Source organism: Chionomys nivalis, chromosome 2 (genome assembly GCF_950005125.1).
Source record: "Chionomys nivalis chromosome 2, mChiNiv1.1, whole genome shotgun sequence".
NCBI lineage: Eukaryota > Metazoa > Chordata > Mammalia > Rodentia > Cricetidae > Chionomys > Chionomys nivalis.
Genome location: NC_080087.1, coordinates 100,372,446 through 100,394,318, shown reverse-complemented (window position 1 = coordinate 100,394,318; position 21,873 = coordinate 100,372,446). Strand labels below are relative to the sequence as shown.

Below are 21,873 nucleotides of genomic sequence, written 5' to 3'. Positions count from 1 at the left end.
ATTCAAGTTGTGATATTGTTCTGTTGTACAAAACGTTATATTGGTGGGTAGGGAAATACTAGCCAAAGGTTTATGAGATCTTTATGCATTCCTTCTTAGAACTGCATGCTATTCCACAGTTGCTAAAAAAAAAATAAAAATGCAGGGGAAATGTGTGAGAAAACATTAAAAAGGCAAAAATTTGGAATAAGATCAAAATCAAAAGTAAAGGAATAAATTAAGGGCTCACTAATAGCCAAAAAAACAATACTGAAGTCAAGCAAAAGTTTCAAAATAAATCAGTCACAAAGAAAAGATAAATGCATTACTGACATAGTCAATAATCTCACTTGTGAGAGTAATCCATACCAAATGAATACAATGACCTCAAAACAGAATAAAGTAAAAAGATCAGTAGGAATTAGTTAGGCCTTCCATAAAGCAAGCTAATGATCAGTTAAATTCCATCAGATGAGATATTTACTTCTACTTTTAATGGAGTGTTGGTTTGAGTCTTTGATTCTCCAGTCAATTAGTCCCAACAACCTATTCAGCAGAAGCTATTAAACCAGTTATGCATGTATGTAAATGAAATAGATGAAATCCAGCTGCAACAGAAAAGTAATTAAATGATTAATTAATTACAATTCTGTCTCCCTTGAAATGATTAAGTCTTACAATCATTGTGAGCCAAGTATTTCTTTTTTCAAGAAGTATGTAGGAAAAGTGATACAACAATAAATTCCAATGAGAGTTTCTCCAAACATGCATATCATTGCCTCAATAGGGGTACTACTGGAAGTCAATTACCTATTCAATAAAAAGTATTTCTTCATAACTTGGATATATTCAAAGATGAAGTATTTCTTTTAAAGACAATATATTTTATTTGATAGTTACATTCAACCCAAACAACACAGCAAATAATATCTATAATAATACTGTAGTATGTATAATAAAAACCCACAGAAAGTTATTAGGGTTCAATCTAAAGATCAGAAAAGCAAAACAACAAGCCACTAGAAAGCTCTTACTTCTAAGAAATCTTTAGACTGAAAGAAAATGAGTTTCTGTCTCATCTCAGTTTATATTCTTCTCTGGTGCTGCAATTAAAGATGTGAGCCACCACTACCACCACCTGGATCTGATTGTACATTGACCTTGTGTAGCCCAGGGTGGCCTTGAACTCACAGAGATCTATCTGTCTCTGCTTCCCAAAATCCTAGGATGAAAGCTGTGTGAAATCACTGCCTGGCTGCTAGTGGCTTAGTTTTACCACCTGGTCTTTAGGAAAGCTTTATTTATTAAACATAAAATATCACTATATTTCCCCTTTTGTTCAAAATATAAATAAATAAAAAGGCTATAACTAATAAAAGAAAAACTATATAATAAATAAGGCAATAAATACATTAACAATGTCTAATTTATTTACATTTGACAAAGTCAGAGAAAATACTCCATATATATATCCTATCTTGGTGAGTACAAAGTTTTGTACCTAAATTTACTTTCTATTGTAACTTCCTTTACCATTAAAGACTATCTTTTGATATCTATCAACCTTATATACTTTACATTTCTTCAGTGAAATTCTTTTCTGAGTCTCATAAACAATAACAACCATAATTATCTAGTCTTCAACTACCTCAGAGACCCGAGAAGGGAACATTAACTGAATAAGCAGAAATTGGTAGCAAATGATTTCTGAAAATTGTGAAAAATGACAGAAATGGCTGCCTGCCTAGAAAGTCACCCAAAGTTCCTCTGCAACACTGGCATCACCATCTTTGGTCTACAGTCCTTGAATATCTGACAGATTTTTCTATGAAGCAAGGTTTTTGAAGGACTGTCTCACCTTGTCTGAGCAAGGTTTGCCAGTCACTCGTTTTTTGTGTACTGCTTGTCCCATTAGAACAGAATACTGTCAGCAGTTGAGGCAAAGGTATTTTCTTGCTAAGCAGCTTACTAGTTTTATTTATATAACATAAATAAAATATCACTATAGAATACAAATCTGTGTAGTCTTCTCAAAAAACAAAAACCAAACAAAAAAAAACATAATTGAAAACTCTTAACTGATAGGGAAGTACCATTTCTTTGTATTTGTAAATGTCTCCTAATATTTTTCATAAAATCCTCCCCCTTTATTTTTACTATAAATTACATTTCTTCTCAGGAACTGCCTCAAATTTTACAAACGAGATCACTTAATCCTTCCATTAGTCTTCTGCAGCCTGGATCATTTCTAATGACACGAAGACTTGCTCAGAATGGCAGAGCATGGAAGATGCTATAGGATTTCATTGCTGTTTGAGGTTTGGTGCTGCTTTGTTTGCTTTGTTATTATTATTTATTTATTTATTCATACCTTGCTTGGAAAACAGAGCTGCCTGGTAATTTTCTTACATAAGGTTTAAATAAATTTGATGCCTCATATACCTAGGATGAGAACTCAACATTTACATATATTCTCTAGGTGTGCTCTTAACCTTAAATCAATGCTATCATTGTTGGCTAATTGACAACACAAATAAAATATTATATAGAAAACTGCAGAACACTTGAGTACAATCCCCAGCCCCTTACTTTCTGGTTTTCATTCTTTCCCAGCTTTCTACTCTTCCACAGCCCTATAATCCATAGACAAACTTCTGTCCTCTTTTGAAAAATTACCCCAAATCCTTGCAAAGATAAATAATAAAAAAAAACTAATCTGAAGTTTAATAAAATAAAAGGATGATCATCTATGCCAGCATCAAGACAGAAAAGGGGCTAAATTCTACATGTAAACAAAAAGTAAAAATATAAGATGTTGATAAGACCATGCCTATAATTTGAAAATATGAATAAAAAAAAATCTCAAAAATAAAGCCAGGCGGTGGTGGCACACGCCTTTAATCCCAGCACTCGGGAGGCAGAGACAGGCGGATCTTTGTGAGTTCGAGGCCAGCCTGATCTACAAGAAAAAAAAACCAAACCAAAACCAAAACAAAAACAAAAACAAAAAATAAAGTACTATTTCAGATGATATGCTCAAAAGCAATTTAGTTGTGGAGATAGCTGAGTCAGTTCCTGCATCTCTTTCAAGAACCAGTCCCTGAGTTATATTTATCCCCAGAACCCACATAAAAAGATGCCAGGCCTGGTGGAGCACACTTGCAATCAGATTGCTGGAGAAGTGGACACAGATCTCTGGGTGCTAGCAGACCCAAGCTTTGTCTACCTGTTGAATTTCAAGCCAATGAAAGATCCAGTCCCAAGAGGGAAAAGAAAAATTGGGTAGCATCTGAGTTTTTTCTCTGGCTTCCAGACTCATTTGGGCATACACAAGTACATGTCCCTGCCCCCACATGGATACACACACACATCAAACATTAATTCTTTTAGTATTAAGAAAGTATGCAAAAGTGGTAAGATGAGAATATTGCTTAAAATGCCATGAATGAAATGACTCATTTTCCCATCTCAGTACATTATAATAGCCTAGAATTTCTCAAACTCTTGCACCAATTTGTTCAAAGTTCTGAGAGTTGTAAGATTGTAAGAGTTTCCTTATCAGCAAGACGTATTGTTATGGATATTTATCCCTACAGTTGTAGGAATGAGTTTCTAACTTCCAAGAACCTGAAGATGAAGTATAAATGAATCTACTCATTTACTACTAATAACTAAATCAATAAACTGTATAGTTGTAATTCAGTGAGTTTAGTTAATAAGTCAGTTTAACTTCCTTTTATCTCATTTAGCAGAATGCAATAGGTAGTTTTCTAAGCATACATAACACAATTCTATCCTCCGTAGTCCATGCCCATATTCAAGGCTATAGTGCTCACACTGTCCTTTCTACAGTCACATGTTTACCTCTATCTTTAGATCCCTCATTGTCTTAGTGAATCATCTGGGCAATGGTAGTAAAAGATCACATGTCAGACGTTGACACAAGAAATATGGGGAAATTGCTATTGCTGGCATTCTTTCTGTTAACAGAATTTAAAAAGAGTTTGGATTTGGAATATTTGTGGTTTTTAGCCAAGGTTTTTATTTTTTCAGTTTTATTAATTAGTATATACTTTTCATGAATTGCATACACTTTGCAGATTATGTTTTTCAAGGATAAATTACTTTTTGTGATTTATCTTAGGAGTGATGAAAGGAGACACATATCAGACCTATTTGGAGATGGTTTATTTTGCTACAAACATAATGCGGAGACAGAATAAATGACTTACAGAGTGGGTAAGAGTCATCTTAGAGAGCTAACTTAGATGCAGCATTCTTTCTCCTGCACCTAAACCTCTGACAGCATAGTGTTTCAATAAGAATCAGTGTTTTTAACCTATAAAGGGAAGAATAAGAGTCCTCAAAGATTCCTACACACACATACACACACACACACATTTATATATATATATATATATATATATATATACATATATATATATATATAAAATCTGTGAGTGCCATTCAATTGGTCATCATGTTCTAAGGACTCTTTCTTCTGAAGAAATCAAAAGGAATGATTTTATATTTTTTCCTAAGATTTATTTCATTATTAGTTATATGTATGTATGTGGATATGTATATGTGAGTTCAGGTGCTATGGAAGCTGGAAGATTACATCAGATCCTCTGGCTGGAGTTGCAGAGTCCTGTGAGTCACCTGATACATATAATGTGAATCAAACTCAGGTCTTCTGCAAGACAAGTATTTGCTTTTCACTGCAGAGCCATCTCTGAAGTCCCCTGATTTCATATTCTGGACTTACTGCTTCATTGTATTTTTCTCATCATTTTTCATTTCTTGTTTTGTTTTCAACAAGGTCCCTCTATGTAGTCCAACCTGGCTAAGGGCCCAGGTAAATTCCTGCTTCAATCTCTAAGTCTTCGGAAGACAGTTTGTGCCACTGTGGGTTACATGAATCACACATAAAGGTACATGATAAGCACATTCTTTTTTCTTATTCTTATTATCTCATATATTACATCACAACTGAAGTTTCCCCTCCCTCCCCTCCACAAATTTCTCCCCCTATTATCATCCCTCTCCCCCAGGGCCATCACCCTTCTCTCTCCTTTCCATGATATATAGCTACACATGTTCATAACGCTCTCTTTGGCAGAATTCAGTGCTATGTGTTCTAAATACTCTCAGGGCTTGGCTTTCTATATGGTATGAAGTTTTAACTTTATGATTTCCTGCTCACACACTTAAAACTGTTGTCTCACTTTCTTTAGGCAAGTTTCCTTGGGGGTTTCTGTTACATTTTGAGCAGAACTTAATCTTGCAACCTTATGATAGCATTATCAATGTTATTCCTTTAAATATGTTCCACATTCTTTTTGGTGTTGTCATGGCAGCTTCTGGCTTCTAATACAAGTACTCTATCTGAGGTCAAAATCTACATAGTAATTGTAAAGAGTCACTCAATTGAAAGTTTTAAGAATCTAATATAATGAATTATAGTATCTTCATCAGCCTGATCTTATCCTACAAACTCTTATTCTGAAAACAAATAGTGGTAAAAATGAACCATGGATTCAACCTCTCCATGTCTGAGACATATTCTTTTTTCACAAGGTACAAAATACTTCAAATTCTCTAATGCATTCAAAGAATGGAAAGTGTATAGTCAATATCTCCAATATTTATGTATATTTATGCATTCAAAAGAAAAACCAGAGGTTTAAGCTTGCTTCTTTATTCAGTCACCATGAAATTGTGCTTGTTTTCTTTTCAAAGCCATTTCATTTAAAGAGGCAGAGTTTATTATTAGCTCATAAACTGTGTATATCTTCCAAGAGTTTAGAGGAAAAACTCAGTGCTAAATTATCATATCTGTTTCGTGCTGTTTACCTTCAGTTGTCTTTTGTTGTTTTATGAGCTCATTGACTGTTCTAAATCAAATGACTTAAACAGTCACACAAATATCTCCTTGCCTCTTCATCCAGAATGCATTATTATTTGTATTGAGAGACTAAAGACGGCTCTGGTTTCATTGACATTGTGATTTATAAAGCCTCGGCAACTGAAGGAGATTACAGGAATTTAAAATTATTGAAGGGAGGTTTTGTTTTGTCTTTTTTCAATGCAGACTTTAGTATATTTACAGACAATCCATTCTCTTTTTAAGCTTAGGAAAAGTAGTTGGAAAACTCAGGTGAATAAGTTAAATTGTTTTTCTGTTTAATGCCCATTTTCTTATTTTCCCACACCGAATCTCAAGTGAGAAAATAAGAAAATGGGAGAGGTGACCTTCCCCAGGGAAGAGCATGCAAAATGATTATCCAGTGCCAAAAGGTTAGCCCTAGAATCATATACACAGACAATACTATATGGACTGAGCATGCAATATTTAGGAATTTAATGTATATGTATGTGCATACAGTAACAATGAAAAAAGAGGTCATGAACTTTAAGGAGAATGGGGAGGGGCATATGGGAGGGTTTGGAGGGAGGGGATGAAAGGGAGAAAAGTTCGGCCTATACTATAATCTCAAAAAATTAAAGGCTCATTATAAATACTATATAGTGGGAAATATACGCTTCCAAGGTTTACTTTAAAGTATATAGAATATCAAATTACATTTGATTCTTCTCATTACCAGAGAGAACACAACAATAAAATTAGAATTCAACTAAGTACTAGAAATCCAATAATTAATGAATGCTTCATTAATTTGTGATTTTTTTTAATTTAGAAATTTAGATTTGTGATTAATGAATTTGTGATTTTTGCTATGATCATAAAATGAAAAGCAACAATTCTAAGAGATTTTTTAAATGGGACATAATACCTTACTTTAAGAATTTATTTAAAAGTCTAAAAGTATTTTTAGACCATGTAATACTAACACATGAGTTTTACCTCTTACTGTTTAAGATATTTCAATTCACAGTGCTAATCAAGAAAATTATTATAATAATTTAAGCTAAGCAAATGCTCCAATTAACTTAATATTCTTAAACAACCTATTTTCTGGTCTTTTCCATTCAAATTAATACTTACATTTATATTTTAATTTAAATATAAGATTATAGTGTAAATGTATGCCCTTTGCAGAGTATTAGAAACTATTTTAGATGTCTGTGAGATGGCACCGTATGTAAGGGCACGTGTTGTCAAGCCTGATGAACTGACCCATTTCTGGAACTCACATAATGGAAAGAGAAACCTGATTCTGTAAAGCTGCCCTCTGACCACAAACATGTTCCATGACGTATGAATGTATGCCCACACACAGTCAGGAGCATGCAAGTCCATGTACTGCCAACATGTCAGTCTATGAAAAGACTAGCACCACATTTAAATGCAACAAGTTTCTGAGAGATGGAGCCAATTTGCAAAAGTGGTCCACAATATGATTTCCATTACTAGGCATTCTGGAACAGAGAAAAGAATTTAGACAGAAGGTTAAAACTTTAAGTGTTTGCCAGAGCTTGAAGAATATGGGGGAAGGCTAAATTGGTAAAGATTGAAGCATTTTAAGAACAATGAGCAATTCTATTATGTCACTACCATGGTAGATATATGAAATTATTCATTTATCAAACCTCTAAAATTTTACAACAGAAAGACTGACCTTTGCCAAATGCAAATTTAAAAAAAATATTTAGAAGTACAAACTATCTGTGAAATAAATTCAGAATATTACAAAGATGTATATTTAACAATATAAACCCTAAGTAAAATTGGTGAAGTTAGGGATTTGAACATAAGAAGTTTTTTTTAAACTAGATATCACATGAACTTAACAATAGCATTGCTATTTCTCATACAAGTATAAGTGAGAAATTCTGATGGTCCATACACACACACACACACACACACGTGTGTGTGTGTGTGTATGTATATGTACTGGAACTGGGAATGTAAGAATGTAAGTAGGCATATAAATAGTGCAAGGCAAGATTCTCACACTGGGGAGAGATTTAGAGACATCAACGTGACCTACTTTTACCTTAACATTGATACTATTGGTGATATGCTTATGCATTTACACTATTTGCACATACATGTACATGTGGATGCATACATCCACCCAGGCCCTGCACATTCCCTTATCCTTCAAGCTGAAATTTTACACTGAGTGTCATGTTCCAATGAGACCAAACAAGGCCATGTAACAATTTTGTCTAAGGGAAAAAAAGGGGGGAGTAAATTACTCTGTTCACCACGAAATGATACACCCTGCCACTCACGCTAAGTGATTATCAGCCTCAACTTTAATCACAGGCTTTCTCTATTTTTCAGTAGTTTCTGCCTGAGCCCTTGTTTTATAGGTACAAACATCAAAGCGTGTTTCTTTTAACACGCTTTAAAAGACAGCTCAGCCCTTCTGTGGTATGCTTTCTCTTTCATTGTGTGAAATAATAAACACAACTTGCTCAGCTCCCTGTATGTTCTTGAAACTGTTTGCCTGAAGGTCACTGACAGAAATAAAAATCTGGTGTTTCAGGACAGAAAAACTAAAGGCTATTCAGACAATGCTGTCTGCAAATCAACTTACACCTGAGCTGTCATATCAGCTTTTTCAGAGCATTTCAAGCATTAAGTAACAATAGGGTTTATAATAGTGAATGTTTGTTTGAAAATCAGAGTATTACCACCTCAGTTCTGCATTTGACCGAACACTTTGATAGATTTTGCTCTCACTATTTCTTGCTTTTGGCTGTTTAGAAGTTCTTAAACACTGAACCCAGTCAACTTTGTTTTTCTCAATCTGGAGTGAGCTCTAACTCTACTTTCTTTGAAAACACCAACTGTAAAACATAAAAATATACAAAAACAGATACTGCTAGCTGTTTGAAACCTCATGAAAGGTGCATGCCAGAAGAGAAGATTTAGGAAGTATTTCATTTCCAGCAATACTTCTATGGCAGATTGAAAAGGGGGACTTGTAAACAAACACCACTTTGGATTTCTGATATTGCAAGTCTGAGAAATGAAATATTTAGAGTCACTAGCTCAAACAAATGATAGCTACTATGACTACTAATTTTTATATTGATTTGACTCTTATGACAGTTGGGTTGATGACTTTTGAATGGATTTAAATATTAACATGTTACCATAATTAGGACATTCCTTTTTATAAGAAAGTGTACATATGTCCCCAGCTGGTACCTTGGGCAACTAAGGAGAGGGAACCTGAAATGACCCTATCCTATACTGATGAATATCTTGCATATCACCTTAGAACCTTCATCTGGCGATGGATCGAGGTAGAGACAGAGTCTCAATTTGGAGCAACGGTCTGAGCTCTTAAGGTCCAAATGAGGAGCAGAAGGAGGGAGAACATGAGCAAAAAATCAGGACCACGAGGGATGCACCCACCCACTGTGACAGTGGAACTGATTTATTGGGAGCCCACCAAGGCCAGCTGGTCTGGGACTGAAAAAGCATGGGTTGATTCCGGACTCTCTGAGCATGGCGGTCAATGAAGACTGATGAGAAGCCAAGGACAATGGCACTAGGTTTCGATCCTAATACATGAACTGGCTTTGTGGGAGCTTAGCCTGTTTGGACGCTCACCTTTCTGGACGTAGATAGAAGGACCTTGGTCTTCCCGCAGGGCAGGGAATTTGGACTGCTCTTCAGTATCGAGAGGGAGGGGGAATGGAGTGGGGGGAGGAGAAGAGGAGTGGGGATAGGGGGAGGGAAGTGGGGGGAGGGCAATATTTGGGAGGAGGGGAGGGAAATGGGAAATGGGGAGCAGGTGGAAATTTTAATTAAAAAAGAATAAAAATAAATAAATAAGTAAAAAAAAAAAAAGAAAGTGTACATTATAAAATTATTTTCTCCTTGTATACACTACTGTAACTTTGCATCTTTCTTCTGTTTACTAAACTCTTGAGTTTCTTGATGATTATGATGTTATTGTTTTGCTTTATTTACTTACCTTTTTTCATCTCTCTCTCTTGCTTTATGTTCATTCTTTCTCATCCTGAGAACTTAAACAAATTAAGCTTTTTATATCTTCCAATGAGCGCTTAGATCAGAAATTAAACTTCACCTAAATATTCTCATAATTCCCTTTTGCTTTTCGATCACAAACAAGGCATTACCACTCTGTGTCCTGTACACAGTAACACCCAGCCAGATGAAAGAAGGGTAGAAAATGTATCACTTCTCTTGAAGGAAAATCTGACCACTTACAGACAAATATGTCTTTTCTGACATCTAAAAAATTATTGTAGAGATAATCATGAAATAAAAAAAAGATGAAGGAGCATTAGTCTGAGATTTAGGATATAAACTATTTTTTTATTTTATAATTGATACATTTTCAAAAATATAGTAAAATGATCTTTTAAATTAGGTACCATGTTCAAATCCTTTGGAGTTTATAGAAGAAACAATAAAAGCACCTCAAAAAAATAATAAACTTAGAAAAGATTCTGAACAACAAGACACCTTAGATCAATAATAATCAAACTATGCTTTGGAAGTTGCCAGGATTGCTGCAGGGCAGAAAGCCAAGCTTGCTTTTTCTTAAAGCAAAGTTGCAATGTTTTTTATGGGTATTTATTCTATATGTAATTTTATTTAAAAGTAAATAAGAATTCTGCTGTTAAACAAAACTCACTAGATCGGATGACCTTGAAATACCCTGTTACCTTTTAGTTGAGAAGATGAGGAAATTACGGAAATCTTAGACAATCAGGCATGTTGTCATCCCCTAATTCTTGTTTCATATCTCCAGAAAAAAAATCTATACAGTAGAAAAACAAAGAGGCTATCTGCGAAATGTAATATTCACAATTAAGAAGGCTTCAACGAAAACATATTCATGTGTCAGGAAGACAGCCATAGAATGTGAAAAATTCCTAAGTCTCACTAAGAATCAATCTAATTTCTAAATATTATTATTGTAAAATGAATTATGACTTCTTCTAATATATTACTGAAGATATTATTTATACATATATGAGCACATTATGATTTAATGTTAAAGTAACTGGTTTGCAACAAAACCATCACAATAATTGTAGTATAAGAAATTTGAGCAATGTATTACATTTTAGATAATGATGAGGTCTGGACATCAAAGTTTTAAGTAGTAAATGTTCTTCTTGAAATATTTCAGGAATAGATAAAAATTTGTAATCATAGCTATCAAAGGAATAAAATTTTCAGATCCTTCCAGTGGAACCATGCAGTTACTTGTTTATATGTGTCACAGGAAAATACTGAGAATCTGTTGCTGAGTACAGATGATGTGGAGCAAGCATTATTTCCTTTCCTACTTCTTGACAACAGAAAACACAAATGGTGCCTTTCAGTTTCTCTGTGGTTTAGAATTTAGGCACTATGTGATCAGTGATGACTACAAGAATCCTACAGCATTAATAGAATGTCTTCTGGTCATATTTGTGTGTATCTGATGAAAATACTTAAGACTCACATTTTAGCAAATTCCCAGCATACGATACAGAGTTATTACTATAGCCACTGTGATATACATGAGTGACCTGTATTTTTTCATTGCACATGACTGAAACTTTTTTCTAGCAAAATATTTTTATTTCTACATTGTTTCTATAAATTCTACTTTTGTTGATTCCGCATAGAAGCACAATCATGCTTTTTCCCCCTTACAGCTGTTTCAAGGAAAATGGTGCCCAAAGGAAGTGGCATAATTAGGAGCTGTGGCCTTGTTGGAGTAAACGTGGTTTTGCTGGAGAAAGTGTGTTACTGTGGAGTGGCCTTTGAGGTATCCTATGCTCAAGTTCTTCTCAGTGAGACAGACCACTTCCTGTTGTCTGATTATTGAGATGTAAGACTCTCAGCTAATTCTCCAACAACAGGTATGCCAGCATGCCACCATATCCCACCATGATGATAATGGCCTAAACCTCTGAACTGTAAGCAAGCCACTACAATAAATTATTTCCATTTACAATAGTTGCCATGATGATAATGTCTCTTCACAGCAACAGAAATCCTAAGACAGAAGTTGTACCCAGGGACTGGGTATTGCAATGATAGACCTGACCTTGTTTTTGTTTGAAGTAATTTGAAATTTGGTACTTTGGGTTAGAGATGCAGTGGAATGCTTTAAGTACTGTTTACTGACATATACCACTAGAAACATGGAAGAATAATAGTGATGATAATGATTTGAACTGTTGAGGGGTTGCTCAAGAGATTTAGAGGAAAAGAAGTTTAGTATGTTGCCTAGAAATCTCATTCTTTTTTTTATCTTTTTCTCAAATTTTTAAAAAGTATCAATCCATGTTCCCATTCCCTCCCTTCCTCCCATTCCCTCCACACACCCTCCCACCCCACTCCTATCCAATCCTCAGAGAAGGTAAGGCACACTGCTTTGGGAAAGGTCCAAGGCCCTCCCTACTATATCTAGGCTGAGCAATAGGTTTTCAAAAAAGTCAGTACATGCAGTAGAGATAAATCTTGGTGTCATTGCCAGTGCCCCCTCAGTCTGCCCCAGCCATGTATCTGACAACCACATTCAGGGGAACTAGCTTGGTCCTATGCTTCTTCCTTTCCAGTCTGGCTTGAGTTGTTGAGCTCCCATTAGCTCAGGTGGACTGTTTGAGTTGATTTACCCATCATGGTCCTGACCTCTATGTTCATATTTTCATTTCTCCCACTCTTCAGTTGCAGTTTGGTGGCTCAGTCCAGTGCTCCAATGCAAGTCTCTGCCTCTGTTTTCATCAGTTGCTGGATGAAGGTTCTATGGTGATATTTAAGAAATTCATAAGCCTAACTACAGCACAAGTCAAGATTGGGCCCTTACTCCTCTATTACTGAGGGTCTTAACTGGGAGTCATCATTACAGATTTTGGGGAATTTCTCTAGAACCAGGTTTCTGCTAACCCTATAATGGCTCCCTCAATCAAGATATCTTTTTCTTCACTCTTATCTCTCTACTTCCTTCGTCTTGACTATCCCATTCCTTCAAGTTCTCCTCAATCCTCCCTTTCTCCCCTCCTCTCTCCCTTCTACCCTCCTTCCCCCCATCCCCATGCTCCCAATATTGTCAGGTGATCTTGTCTGTTTCCAATTTCCGTGTGGATCTATATGTTTTTCTCTGGGTTCACCTTATTACTTAGCTTCTCTAGGATCATGAACTATAAGGTTCAATATCCCTTGTTTATAACTAGTATCCAGAAAAGATGAGTACATACCATATTCATCTTTTTGAGTCTGGGTTACCTCACTCAGAATAGTGTTTTCTAATTCCATCCATTGCATGGAAAATTCAAGATATCATTTTTTTTTACCATTGACTAGTATTCTAATGTGTATATGTGTCACATTTTCTTTATCCATTCCTTGGTTGAGGGGCATCTAGGTTGTTTCCAGGTTCTAGTTATTACAAATAATGCTACTATGAACATAGTTGAACAAATGCCTTTGTAGTATGATTGAGCATCTTTTGAGTATATTCCCAAGAGTAGTATTGCTGTATTCTAAGGTAGGTTGATTTCCAATTTTCTGAGAGACCGCCATACTGATTTCCAAAATGATTGTACAAGTTTGTATTCCCACCAGCAATGAATGAGTATTCCCCTTACTCCACATCCTCTCCAGCATAAGCTATTATTAGTGTTTTTGAACTTAGCCATTCTGACAAATGTAAGATGGTATCTCAGCGTTGTTTTGATTTGAACTTCTTGGAGAGCTAAGGATGTTGAACATTTCCTTTAGTATCTTTTGGCCATTTCAGATTCTTCTGTTGAGAATTCTCTGTTTAGTTCTGTACCTCATTTTTAAATTGGGTTATTTAGAATTTTAACATCTAATTTCTTGAGTTCTTTATATATTTTGGAGATCAGTCCTTTGTCTGATGTGGGGTTGGTAAATATCTTTTTCCATTCAGTATACTGCCTTTTTGTTTTATTGACTTTGTTCTTTGTTTTACAGAATCGTCTCAGTTTCAGGATGTCCCATTTATTTATTGTTCCTCTCAGTGCCTGTGCTACTGGGGTTATATTTAAGAAGTGGTCTTCTGTGCCCATGCATTGGAGACTACTTCTCACTTTGTCTTCTATCATGTTTGGTGTGGTCAGTTTTATACTGAGGTCTTTAATCCATTTGTACTTGAGTTTTGTACATAGTGATAGATATGGATCCATTTTCATTTTTCTACATGTTGATATCCAGTTATTCCAGCACCATTTGTTGAAGATACTTTTTTTTCATTGTATAATTTTAGCTTCTTTGTTAAAAATCAGGTGTTCATAGTTGTGTGGATTAATATCCAAGACTTCGATTCTATTTTAGTGGTCAACCTCTCTGTTTTTATTCCAGTACCAAGCTGTTTCCGTTACTGTAGCTCTGTAATAGAGCTTGGTGTCAGGGATGATTATGCTTCCAGAAGTTCCTTTATTGTATAGGATTGTTTTGGCTATCCTGGGTTTTTCTGTTTTTCCCTATGAACTTGATTTTTGTTCTTTCAAGTTCTATGAAGAATTGTGTTGGGATTTTGATGGGAATTGGACTGAATCTATAGGTTGCGAATGGTAGGATTTCCATTTTTACTATATTCATCTTACCTATCCAAGAGCATGAGATATCTTTCCATTTTCTGGTATCTTCTGCAATTTCTTTTTTCAAAGGCTTAAAATTTTTATCAAATAGATCCTTCACTTCTTTGGTTAGTGCTACCCCAAGATATTTTATGTTATTTTTGGCTATTGTAAAAGGTGATGTTTTTCTGATTTTCCTCTCAGCTTGTTTATTATTCAAGTATAGGAGAGCTATTGATTTTTTTGAATTGATCTTGTATCTTGCCATAATATGTAATATGTGTTCTCTGTAGAGTTTTCAGGGTTACTTATGTATACGATCATGTCATCTGCAAATAATGAAAGTTTGATTTCTTCCTTTCCAATTCAAATCCCCTTGATCTCCTTTTGTTGTCTTATTGCTTTTGCCAAAACTTCAAGAACTATGTTGGAGAGATAAAAGGAGAATGGACAGTGTTATCTTGTTCCTGATTTTAGTGGAATTGCTTTGAGTTTCTCTCCATTTAATTTGATGTTGGCTGTCAGCTTGCTATATATTGCTTTTAGTATATTTAGATATCTTCCTTGTATCCCTGATCTCTCAAAGACCTTTATCAGGAAGGGGTATTGAATTTTGTCAAATGATTTTTCAGCATCTAATGAAATGATCATATTATTTTTTTCTTTCAATTTATTTATATGATGTATTACATTAATAGATTTTCATATTTTGAAGCAACCCTGCATCTCAGGGATAAAGCCAACTTGATCATGGTGGATGATTTTTTGATGTGTTCTTGGATTCGATTTGCCAGTATTTTATTGAGTATTTTTGCATCCATGTCCATGAGAGATATTTGTCTGTAATTCTCTTTCTTGATTGGTTTTTCTGTGGTTTTGGTATCAGGGTAACTGTAGCCCCTTAAAAAAGAGTTTGGGAATGTGCCTTCTGTTTCTTTTATGTGGAACAGTTTGAGGAGTTAGGTATTAGCTCTTCTTGAATGTTCCGGTAGAACCATGTGGTCCTGGGCACTTTATGACTAAGATGTTTTTGATGACAGCTTCTATTCCTTACAGTTTATATGTATATTTAAATTGATCACCTGGTCTTGATTTAATTGTGGTATATGGTATCCATCTAAAAAAATGTTCATTTCTTTTACATTTTCCAACTTTGTGGAGTACAGGTTTTTGTAGTATGACCTAATGATTCTCTGAATTTCCTTAGTGTCTCTTGTTATGTACTCCTTTTCATTTCTAATTTTGTTAATTTGAATGTTCTCTTGCTGCCTTTTGATTAGTTTGGATAATGGTTTGTCTACTTTGTTGATTATCTTAAAGAGCCAGCTCTTTGCTTCATTGATTCTTTGTATTATTTTCTTTGTTTCTATTTTGTTGATTTCAGCCCACAATTTGATTATGTCCAGTTTTCTACTCCTCCTGGGTGAGTCTGCTTTTTTTTGTTCTAGAACTTTCAGGTGTGCTCTTAAGTCACTAATGTGACTTTTTCCATTTTCTTTATGTGGGCACTTAGTGCTATGAACTTTCCTCTTAGCACTGCATTCATAGTGTCCCAGAGGTTTGGATATGTTGTGCCTTCATTTTCATTGAATTCAAGGAAGTCTTTAATTTCTTTCTTTATTTCTTTCTTAACCCAGGGGTGGTTCACTAGTTGACTATTCAATTTTCATGAGTTTGTAGGCTTTCTGAGAGTAGTATTGTTGATAAATTCCAACTTTAATCCATGGTGATCTGATAATACACAGGGGTTACTTCAATTTTTTTTTTTTTAATCTGTGGAGGTTTGCTTTGTTACCAAGTATGCGATCAATTTTAGAGAAGGTTCCATGAGATGCTGAAGAGAAGGTATATTCTTTTGTGTTTGGGTGGAATGGAAATCTTTCATTTCAGATTATAGTAAAGAATGTAGCTGCTTTTTAGCCTTGTCAAAACAACTTTGCATAGACATTCTAATGAAGTTTTATCATGAAAAGGCTCAAACTGAGAAATGAAAATACTTGAGGATAAAAGGAACACAAGTGGAATGGAGCTAAGCCTAGTGTTCAAGGAAATAAACAGATTAAGAAATGGAATAAAGGGAGTGGTCACCTCAGGCAATATCCCACCCAGCTAAATTTCCAACTTGTAAAAAAGAATTGAAAACATTAGTGCCCAGTGTGGTGGTGCATGCCTTTAATCCCAGGACTCCAGAGGTAAAGGATGGTAAATCTCAGTTCAGTCTGATCTACAGATCCAGTTTCAGGACATCCAAGTTTGGGCAGTGAAGGACAAAAGGCTGGCAAAGATGTAGTTGAATAAGGAGCCCATATCCAGCCTCAGTAAGCAGCAGAACTTGACAACTTTGTCCATGTGGGGGGTTCTGGCTTTAGAGACAAGGATAGGAGAAAGACATCATGGAACCTGTTTTTTGTTGTTTATGTTTGTTAGTTTTTGTCTTCTAAGACAGTGTCTCATATCACCCATGGTAAACTTGAACTTATTCTGCAACTGAGGATAACACTGAACTTCTGATTCTCTTGCATTCAACTTCCACATGCTTGAATTATAGGTAAGTATACACTAAATGATTAGTTTTATTTATTCTTACTTCATAGAGAGAAAAGATATAGCTAGCTAACAATTTTAAACACTAAATGTCCATTTATAATATTTACTTAGTAGTTTTCTTAAATGTCAGGCTACAAAATAAAATATATAGTTGAGCAATGTATGGTGAATGTTCTATCTACATGCTTATGGTGTTACGAGATCATTCACTAAAATGCACTGTACACCTCTGGTTTAGTGACTTCTTTTATCCACATATTGGCTTTGATCAGTGAAAGATATGCTGGTATGAAATGGAGCATTGTCCTATGCAAAAATACTAAAGATAATAACATCTGTTTCATCTACAATGAAAAGAACAGGACTTCAATGTCCAACTATCTCTTTTTTTTTTAATTGAGAAATGGACCAGTCCTAAATCCAAATGCAGTTGCAGTCAATCTGAGCTAAGCCACAGATCAAGTCCCCTGACAATGAGTTCATAGTCTTGGCAAACCTGGCGAATAATGATGGAATTCTTTTTTACTTCAATGCCATATTAATTTTCCCTGTCATCATGACATAAAAGAGTATAATATATTAAAAGATCTCAAAGATATGTGAAAAGCCATTTTCTAGGTGCAAGGTTCTTATGAGAACTTTAAGAGAAACCAGTGTTCAGTTCATTTCTAAAGTATGGGGCTACATTTCCTAGACAGAAACTCCTTTAAGAATGTAAAACATTTGAGTCCAGTGGGCTAGGATCCCGGTCGCGGGGCGGTGGCGCATGCTCAGCCTAGGGGCCGGGCGGGAGACGAGGGGTGGTGGTCGGGAATGGCGGGTATTGCGAGGTTGCAGGGCTCGGGTTGAGGGTGGAAGCACCCGACAGGGATTGGGCGCAGCAGGCTTCGGTGCATGGTTGCAGGGCTGCGGTAGAATCATGTGCGAGGGCCCGTCCCGCATCTCTGGACCCATTCCCCCAGACCCTACGCTCTGCCCGGACTACTACAGGCGGCCGACCTCGGCCCAAGGGCGCCTGGAAGGAAACGCGCTGAAGCTGGATCTGCTGACTTCAGGTCGCGACCTGGACTCCTGCCCTCCTCGTGGCCCCCGCATCAGGCCTGGAGCCCGAGAGATCCTAGAGCGGGGTCAGCGAGGCGTGGGGGACGTGCTGCTGCAACTGGGAGGCATCTCCCTTGGTTCAGGGGTGTCTCCCAAGAGAAAGGATTCAAAAGACCATGAGAAGGAAAACCTGAGGCGGATCAGAGAGATTCAGAGGCGCTTCCAAGATCAAGAACGCAGCCAAGAGCAGGGCCAGCCTAAGCCCCTGAAGGCACTGTGGCGCTCACCCAAGTACGACAACGTGGAGTCTCCAGTCAAGGCCAGGATGAAGGAGCCTGGCCCTGCCTCTGTGACAGAGCCTGCCCACTTCCTTCGGGCACACTCCCGCTGTGGACCTGGGCTCCCACCGTCCCGTGTCTCCAGTCCTCAGCCTGCCCTGCCAGGTGCCAAAGCTAAGGGGCCAGACCAGGGTGTGGATTTCATTAGTCACAACGCCCGCCCGAGCTGCCAAGAGAGCCCCGCGGCGCCATTCCCGCTCCCTGCAGGTCCTGGCACAGGTTCTGGAGCAGCAGCGGCAAGCCCAGGAACACTACAATGCCACACAGAAAGGCCATGTGCCCCATTACCTGTTGGAACGCAGGGATCTGTGGCGGAGGGAAGAAGAAGCTCGTCAGCGTAGCCAGCCAGACCCTTCCGTGCCCCCGGGCCACACACTCATGCCTGAGAACCAGCGACTAGAGACCCTGAACAGTCTGCTCCAGAGCCAGAGCCAGCTGCTGCGTGAGCTTGTCCTGCTACCTGCTAAGCTCTACCTCTGTGGGTAGAGTGACAGGAAGATCCATGCAGAGGGTCACCCATGGCTATGAAGGGCAAGCCATGTCATAGTTCCAAAGACAGGAGCACCGGAGTGGGCAGTTCCTCTAAAGCACCTCCTAGTCCCCCAGCCTTCCAACTCCTGTATCAAAATTAAACCTTTTGTACACACACAAAAAAAAAAGAATGTAAAACATTTACTGTATATTTTGTTTGTTTACTAAACAAACTATTGCAGTTGTAGCAGTGAGAATCATAGCAGCTGTGCCAGGTGTACCTTGGAAGTTACTGTATTGAAACCAAGATTAGGCTTGCCAATCACACATTAAAGGCTTTGTAATATCTACCTCTTCCTTAATCATAAGATCTAACTATCTGTAATCAGTTTTTCTCAATGTTACCCTAAAGCTTCCAGTACAATCAATGATGAAACCATGAATGACAACCTTGACACTCTAGTGTTTTACAGACTGTTCAACCTCTTCCTCATTTGATTCACTTAATATTCTTAGTAACTTTAGCTCCTCTACTGATTTCTGAGTACATTCACTAGTATTAACCTACTGAAAAGAAATAGGAGAGAATTCCATAGATATCTTTGTTCTTCTCTCGTTTTCTTCTTTCTTATATTGTTCTCCATTTCATATCCTCTAAAATATTCAATTGTCTTAATGACTTATGTTTCTTAATTCTCTAAAAATTTCATAAATTTGTATAAAAATAGCTTTAGTGAAAACCTCAGGTTATAAAACTGAAAACAATTTATTCACTCTTATCCTAAAATGTATCATATCATAAAACATACTGTGTAATAATGCATTGCATACAAAGAAATTAATACACACTTAATGTGAATTACATCATGTTTGCCTAATTTCACTTTTATAGAGATACTTATCCTGAATCTAATGTAAATACATTTTATCTTCCAAAATGCCCCCAACTTCATAATGACAATAATAGTAATTATTATGCCTAGACCTTAAATTAAATATAGGTGTGCAGATCAATAGACTCCATATTTTATGGGTGTATCTAGGCAAGTATTTCCCTCCATCTAAGATGAATCATTTTCATGGTGTTTAGGTCAGAAAACTATGGAGATAAATGTTGTATCTCCTAAGTGTCTCACATTAGAGACAGTTTAAGGTTTCCTCTCACGTGTTTATCAGAACAGCCTTATGGCCCTTCATTCACCATAACTAAGGCTTTATGACTATTGTCATCTTGTCCATAAGGAAGGGAGGATGGGCAGATGAGCAACTATCCATCTCTTCTTCAATCTCCCATTCTCACTTACAAGTAAACAGTTGAACTAATATCAGAGAAATATCTTGTAATATAAGGAATATGACTGCTAAGTTGTGTCATTAGGCTGAACTAATGAAGCTAAAACATTGACCAGAATCAAGCAACTTTGCACTGAGTTACTGTGCAAATACCAACACACACATGCACTAACACATACATACATGACAACATGCAAGTAATTTTGAGAGCCAGTTAATACAATAAGAAAGGACTTCTGACACTGTCTGCCTGGTACTCTGACAGAAAGAGAGGGAACAGAGCCAGACCTACCAGACTCTCCCTGGAGCTGAGTGGCATGGTGAGTGTCTACATCTCTGACTTTCCACCTGGCCACTGGGGAGAAACATACACACTGAGTCGAGAGTCTGTTGAAGCAGAATCTCATTTAATGGTATCAGACTTATATAGGGTTGTTATGGGGGTGGAGAAGCTTGAGATGGGTTGAGATAGAGTAAGGAATAATGGCCAAATATTCTGCCATGCTAGAGGTGGCTGGACAGAGGCAGGTCTAGTTTGGGTAGCCAGAGACAGGTCCCCAAAAATGAGCTAGGCCTCATGCCCAGACCTCATGATGCCCAACCATTGTCATTTGAAGTTTATATAATAGCATAAGAAACCAAGGAGAGGTCTATGTATTTCTTGCTAAATGATATTATACATTGTGAACTCTTAAATTAAAATCATTCTTGTCATGAGTTGCTTTTAGATTTAAATACAGATAATTAGCTATCCTGTTTTGCAAAGTTCACTGTAAAGAATTGTTAATAATATCAACATTATTGGCATAATTTTAAAAATAGACAGAGTTTTTCAATTCTTTCAACAAAAAATTTACTTTGCAAAGTAATTGCCAGGAAGATATTCATATTCATGCCTTAAATATGCAGCAAAAAATGAAAATTTACACAGATGGAACATATTCTTCAAATGTAGCAACTTCCATTTGGAATACTTTCAAAGATGTCTTCATACTATTAAATTAGGGCAAAAAAAAAGAGAATTAAATTTGCTGGATTGCTAAAAATGTTGAGATATGAAATCAGTTCATCTGGGATAAAACTATGCTTAAGTGACCTCCAATATATGTTTGCTATTCTGTAGTTTAAGACAATCCTGAAAGGTCCTTGTTATGGCTTGAATGTAAAATCATGTCCACTGGTTCATATGTAGAAATATTGGTATTGGGATAAAAACAGAGAAGTCGACCAATCGAATAGGAGACCCGGACTTTAACCCACAAACCTATGAACACCTGATTTTTGATAAAGGAGCTAAAAGTATACAATGGAAGAAAGAGAGCATCTTCAACAAATTGTGCTGGCAAAATTGGATGTCAATCTGTAGAAGAATGAAAATAGATCCATATCTATCACCATGCACAAAACTCAAGTCCAAATGGATTAAAGACCTCAATATCAGTCCGAACACACTGAACCTGATAGAAGAGAAAGTGGGAAGTACTCTACAACACATGGGCACAGGAGAACACTTCCTACGTATAACCCCAGCAGCACAGACATTAAGGGCATCATTGAATAAATGGGACCTCCTGAGACTGAGAAGCTTCTGTAAAGCAAAGGACACTGTCACTAAGACAAAAAGGCAACCCACTGACTGGGAGAAGATCTTCACCAACCCCGCAACTGACAAAGGTCTGATCTCCAAAATATATAAAGAACTCAAGAA

General features: G+C 36.6%; 1 pseudogene; it reads left to right on the top strand.

The window, feature by feature from the left end:
• The first annotated feature begins 17,941 nt into the window (after nt 1–17,941).
• LOC130869264 (enkurin domain-containing protein 1-like) lies at nt 17,942–18,887 on the top strand (annotated as a pseudogene).
• Nucleotides 18,888–21,873: the final 2,986 nt, after the last annotated feature.